This window comes from Phoenix dactylifera, chromosome 6 (genome assembly GCF_051530095.1).
Source record: "Phoenix dactylifera cultivar Ajwa chromosome 6, Ajwa_hap1_PhDact_Kaust_v1.1, whole genome shotgun sequence".
Classification (NCBI taxonomy): domain Eukaryota; kingdom Viridiplantae; phylum Streptophyta; class Magnoliopsida; order Arecales; family Arecaceae; genus Phoenix; species Phoenix dactylifera.
In genome coordinates this window covers 15,578,594-15,584,971 of record NC_143195.1, presented here as the reverse complement: position 1 = coordinate 15,584,971, position 6,378 = coordinate 15,578,594, and the positions used below count along the sequence as shown (strand labels likewise).

Below are 6,378 nucleotides of genomic sequence, written 5' to 3'. Positions count from 1 at the left end.
ATCTTTTATCGATTTTTTGGATTCTTCATCCATCCAATTCAGGGAAGCTTTGTGAAGTACTTCTAATAGAGTGCTCAAAAACCTTACACAGGGAGCAGACTGAAGGCCTCCAATCATATTCCACAAAAACAATGGTCCAGGAACAATTTCCGCATTGAAGGTCAAAAGTCCTTTGACGCATCAACCTCAACACAGATTCTTGTATAGCTAATGCGCTTCTTCGAACTCGTCAGGCAGAAGGGAGCTTGACTGCAAGACCCACCCGTCAAGCAGGGATGAAAGTCGGCCTTAGTGATCTGACGGTGCCGAGTGGGAGGGTCGTCGCTCAATGGATAAAAGTTACTCTAGGGAAAGGGGCGATCTCGTAGTTCTTGGTCTGTGAAGATGCGTTGTTAGGTGCTCCATTTTTTCATAGAGGCCGAACCTAAACCTGTGCTCGAGAGATAGCTATCCATACACTGATAAGGGATGTATGGATTCTCGAGAAGAGAGGAGCCGTAGTGGTCCCCCCCGGACTGACACTTGGCATTGATCCAAGGGTGGGCGGTTATGAAGAGTTTATCTCTTGTCATGATAAGCCTTGAAAAAATCCTAGGCCATCAATTATAATAGGGGCATTGGAGGCGTGTGAGAGGATGAATTGAGTTCCTTCTCCATGCCTCCTCCCTCTTCCTTTCTTCCTTCTCCACGGCAGCAAGGTGAAGGGATTCTTCTTCCTCTTCCAAGGCATTGGAAGCTTGAGAGGAGAATCAAGGGAAGAGATCCCATGCCCAAGGAAAGAAGGAGTTCTTTCCTCCATGCCCAAGCCCTCTTCTTCCTCCCTCCTCCACGGCAGCAAGAGATCTTCTTCTTCCTCTTCTTCCATGGTTGCAAGGAAAGGAAGATCCACGGTAAAAGCTTCATCCTTCCTCTTCCTCCATCGCGAGGAAGGTTGAAGAAAAAGAGTTCTTCTTCAAGGAGGTAGTTGCTGATCTTCTTCTTATCATTTTGATAGTCATGAGAGATCTTTGCAAGGAGCTAGCACTCCGGTAAGATCTGATCTTAGATAATCATGTCCTCGTGTGAATATCTGTAGAGGCCGGACACTTATGCGGCTCTAACAGGAACCTCTTATGATCATCAGGCTGCGGTGTTTTTCCACCTACACAAAGTTTGAAGATGGGATCTTCAAATCTTATTTCTAATTTTTGTTTCAGTTTTTATAATATTTAGTCAACCTCTTTCAAATCCTAATCTTCCTTTCCTTATGAGTTCAAAAGTCTTCTGGATTTGGATCCAAAAATTTTTTTGAACTCTACGATCTGTGGCACGTTCATATAATGAACAACGTCCCGTGCGATATTCTGCTGCGATCATCACATCGCACAGGATATACTTGACACCTCTGACCTAAAATAGCAAGATAGGGATGTAGTAACCTCTGCACACTCATTGAGCATTACCCCATAACTATGCAAGGCATTCATCATAATATCACAACAAAATGAATTAAGCAAAGGAATAGTAGTAACTAAAATTTTTCAATTTAATGATGATAATCCAAAACTAACAAGAATCTCCAAAAATTTTGTTCACAAAAAATTAACATCAATTATTCTCTGAAAATTAAATTAGTAAAGAAACCTAATCAAATACTAATTCTAAGTTATGATGAATTTTCTACTCTTGCATCTAATCACACTTCCATTAGAACCTTGTCAGCATCTAGTTCTTTGGATCTGTAAAGGACCAAATAATGATCTCACCATCATAGTAAGTAATAAATACCTCAACTAGATAGTTCAAATTAGTTTTCTTATTAATACTAAGTATATAGAGAAAGTCAATAAGTTTAAATAACTCAAAATAAGAATATCTATAATTTTTCAAATACTAAGTTCATATTCATATTCATAAGAACAATTTAAAAGTAACATAAATCAACTCAATAGCCTTTCCAACTATAACCACACTTATACAATGTAGCTGGAATATAATAATTATTTTAAAAATATTCAAAATTCCAATGAATAGCTTTTAATAAATCAAAATTGTCAACCCTAAAGGATGAATTTTGATGATTACAAAGCACTTGAGATAATGTTGTTGATGAGAGCACAAAAGTGCGATCTACACATCACTTAAATTAGTATTATTGCTAACAAATAATGATAGAAGTGCTGTATTAATATTATATTTTTGTGGGGTGCAGGTGATCGGAAATCAAAGTTAAAATGCACATTGGGTTCAAAAAGATGCATCATAGTAGGTGATTAGTCAACCACATGGGGTCGGTCCCAGTTGCACACTAGAAGGAGCATTAGCCGACTAGGTGCAGCCACATCCAAGCTTCAAGCTCCAGCACACCATCCAAGTCCCGACTTCATCCCAGTTTGCCTCATCCACGAATCCCCCATCCAGCATCCGAGATCAGTCCAAGCTTCCTCCAGTTTCTCCCGAGCTCCAGCTCCCATCCCGTGTTCGTGCGATCATATCTCCCAAGCAACCTCCCATCCACACGTCTGCCTCCCAGCTCCGTAATCGTGATCCACCCGTGAAGCTTCCACGTCCACATCCCGTCCATCCAAGCGCCAGCAGTCCGATCCTCCTGCGACCAGCCGTCCGCATCCAAGATTCCAGCAAAGATCTCAGCTTCCTTCCGCTTCTCCCGCGTGCAATCTTCTCTGCATATGATTCAGCAGTCATCCGCGAATCTCTCCATCGCGTCCGTTTGCGAATCTCCCGCGTTCAGCTCCCAGCTCTTCCGTTCGCCAGCATCTCCACGCTTCAGCCCTTCCCAGATCCCGCAGACGTCCGTGATCCCAGCTCCAAACCTCCTTCCGTTCGAGAGCTCCCTCATCCGTCCGCGTGTAGGTCGGCATCCCGTGATTTCAGCATCGGCGACCAAGCTTCCGCGCGAGCATCTCCGCATTCCAGCCGTCCCTCCGCGTCCGAAGATGATCAGCATCCCGGGATTTCCGCGATCAGCTCTCATCCGAGCGTCGATCCCTCATCCAGCCGTCCATGTCCGAGCTTCCTCTTCCGCATCCAGGTATCCTGCAGCTGGCATGAGAGATCCATCAAGGGGGATATATAAGGTCTCTCTCGGTGGGGGAGGGGGGCTCATTCTTTCCCATTGAAAAAAAAAACAGAGGAGGGCCTCTGCCATCCGAAAAGAAAAAGGAAACAGGGGAGGCCCTGTTTCCGAAAAGAAAAGAAAAAAAAAAGGGGAAAGAAAGAAAATGAAAGAGGGATTAAAGTTTTCAATGAGTGGCTAAAGTCCTAGGAAGGGTGATGGAGGAACCTTTGATGTATTGCTCTTTGAAGTAAACTCTAAACTTTTGCTTTCAATGATTTATATTTATTGACATGTTCTTGATCCATGCGTAGTTATTTCGTAGATAGATCTTTAATGGATTATGATTATTGATATATGGATTGCTTTAGTATTTGATTCGTCGTAGACGTAGAAAGCACGATGAATGCTTAGAAATTGAGTTCATATGTTTATGAAATATATACCATGATTAGATCTATCCTACATTTAATCTTTAATCAAGAACCATAGAGTTTATTCTTTGGATGCAATATCATCAAAGGAAATTCCAGATCCCTACCATCTTTATTTCATTGAATTTTGTTTATTATTCTTTGCATTTAATTTCTGAAAATCAAAACATCATTTTAATCCACAAATTTATTGAATTGATTAATCTGAAATTATACTAAATAATCTCACATATATTTCGTTCCCTGAGGATTCGACCTCGGACTCCCGAGAATTTACTACTTGTGCAATTCTCCTGCACTTGGGAGAACAATTTTATTTTTGCATCAAGTTTTTGGCGCCGTTGCCGGGGAACGGCTGATTTATTAGTATAATTTTAGATTTAATCAGTATCTTAGTATTTAGTCTTTTTCTTTCAAAAAAAAAAAAATCTTTATTGCTATTTTTTTTATTCCCTGCACAGTCTGCATCAAACTCTGATATCAAAGAAATTAACCGTCTGATTGAACTCAAATTTGGTCGTCAGGTGCAGGACCTGTGTTTCTTTCATCGGAACGGTCTGATTGACATTCTGAAACTTTTAAGACTATCAGATTAATACGAAAACCTGCTGCTGTCTGTTTTGAATTTTCTGCAATTAATTGTTTTAGATCAGAATTTTATTGTTATCATATCTCATTAACCCTTGTTGGTAATTGAAATTTTTTTTAAAAAAAAATAAATAATTTGCTTGATCACCTATTCAATGAAATTTAATGTCATGTCATAAAATATTAAAAAAAAAATCTCTTGATTGTTGCATATAGTATATGGCATCAGCATAAAATACTCTAAGGGCTGAACCCATTTAAAAAGATAAGGTCGAGATTTCATCACTCGTCCTTAGCCCAAAAATCACCCCATTGCATAAATATCCTAAGCTTAAGTAAAATCAACTAGACGTTGGCCCCTAAGGACATTCGAGCTCAATAGGATGAAGACCACCGAAAGTTGCACCAATTTCGCTCTGTGGCTTAGTTGATGTCTAGGCAAGCTTTGTCCCTATAAGGGAGACAGTTCATCTGTTCGAGGCAAGTGGGTTTTAAGTGGGACCTTTGCGAACGCATCGTGACCCCTCCACTTATCTGGGAGCTTACCTGGTCAACTCGGTTCATTAGACCGGATTGGAGGCTTAGGTGCCCTCTTCAAACTAGTTAGGAGCTGTCTAGAAATTTAGGAAAAACATTAGAAATTGAGGTGTAATGTTTAGTTGCATGTTTGATTGTGAATAGATTTTTGTTTTAGGGTTTAGTTTTAGGGTATCTTTAGTTGGTACTTATATTTATATTTATTTTAAAAAAAAATATTAAAAAAAAATTAATTAAATTTTGTATGATTAAGTCGTACAACTTTAGATCATCCCTTAGGACACATCCTTGAAATTCCTTCGCAGTATCTCACACCTTATGAGATGGCAAATTTTCCTGATGATGTAGGAAGTCACCATGGTGATGAAGGTAGACCCCCAGTTATGACACTTCGATAATATTTACATCCCACTAGGACTAGTCAACCTTCATGCATGATTATTCCTGAAAATGTAGGACACTTTGAAATCAAACCAGGAGTAATTCAATTGCTGCCAAAGTATCATGGAATGGAATCCGAGAACCCTTATCTTCATCTTAAGGATTTTGAGGAAATTAGTATCACATTTAGAGTGCCAATGTATCAGAAGATGTCCTTAAATTAACCTTGTTTCCTTTTTCCTTGAAGGATAAAGCCAAAACATGGCTGAACTCCTTGAGACCAAGATCGTTAAGAACATGGCATGATATGCAAAGAGAATTCTTGAAAAAATTCTTTCCCGCACAAAGGACTAACTTTTTGAAAAGGCACATTAGTAATTTCCAGCAAAAAGACCATGAAACATTTTATGAATGCTGGGAGAGATTTAAAGATTTGCTTCTCTCTTGTCCTCATCATGGGTTTGAAACATGGAGAACCATTAGTTTCTTTTACGAAGGGTTGTCCCCACAGTTGAAACAATTTATAGAGACTATGTGCAATGGTCTATTTTTGGAAAAGCAACCCGATGAGGCATGGGACTATTTAGACTCTCTCGCAGAGACTGCACAATTATGGGATACAGGGGATAGAATGAATAAACCTTTGCCTAAGCCTACTAACATTGGACATGGGGGCCTTTACAACCTTAATACTCAGGATGATATTCAGGCTAAAATGGCAGCCCTTACTAGGAAGGTAGAGGAAATTGAACTTAGAAGGATTGAACCCGTCAAGACCGTAGAACATAACAACGAGTGTTGTAGGATTTGCGAGATGCCTGGCCATCTCATCACTGATTGCCCCACAATATCCGCATTCAAGGAAGTCTTGCACGATCAGGCCAATGTTATGAATACCTATCAAAAATCTTTCAATAATCCTTTTTCGGGTACTTACAATCCTGGATGGAAGAACCATCCAAATTTCAGGTGGAGGAATGACCAACCTCAACAAGTATATAACCCAACTCCTCCACCTCCGCAACCTCATTATGCACACCCACCCCCTCAAAAATCCAGTCTCGAAGAAACTTTGCAATCTTTCATGCAAGGTCAAGCCAAAATCAATGATGAATTAAGAAATCAACTGACAATGCTGACCACTGTTTTAAGTGCTCAAGAGAAAGGTAAGCTACCAGCTCAACCACAACCTAATCCTCAAGTCTATGGCGGTAGTAATGCATCATCTTCAACTTCGCATAAAGAGCAAGCAAAGAGTATAATAACTTTGCGAAGTGGAAAGATTATTGACCGGCCAGTCCCAGAACAAACACAAGTCATACCTGATTCTGACCCTCCCAAGACAAAAGAAAAGGATAATGAAGAAACTGAAGCACCAACATC

At 40.0% G+C, this 6,378-nt stretch overlaps 1 pseudogene; it reads right to left on the bottom strand.

Annotated features, from left to right (window-relative positions):
- Positions 1-5,359: 5,359 nt before the first annotated feature.
- Positions 5,360-5,457, bottom strand: LOC149753322 (small nucleolar RNA R71; annotated as a pseudogene).
- Between the last annotated feature and the right edge of the window lie 921 nt (positions 5,458-6,378).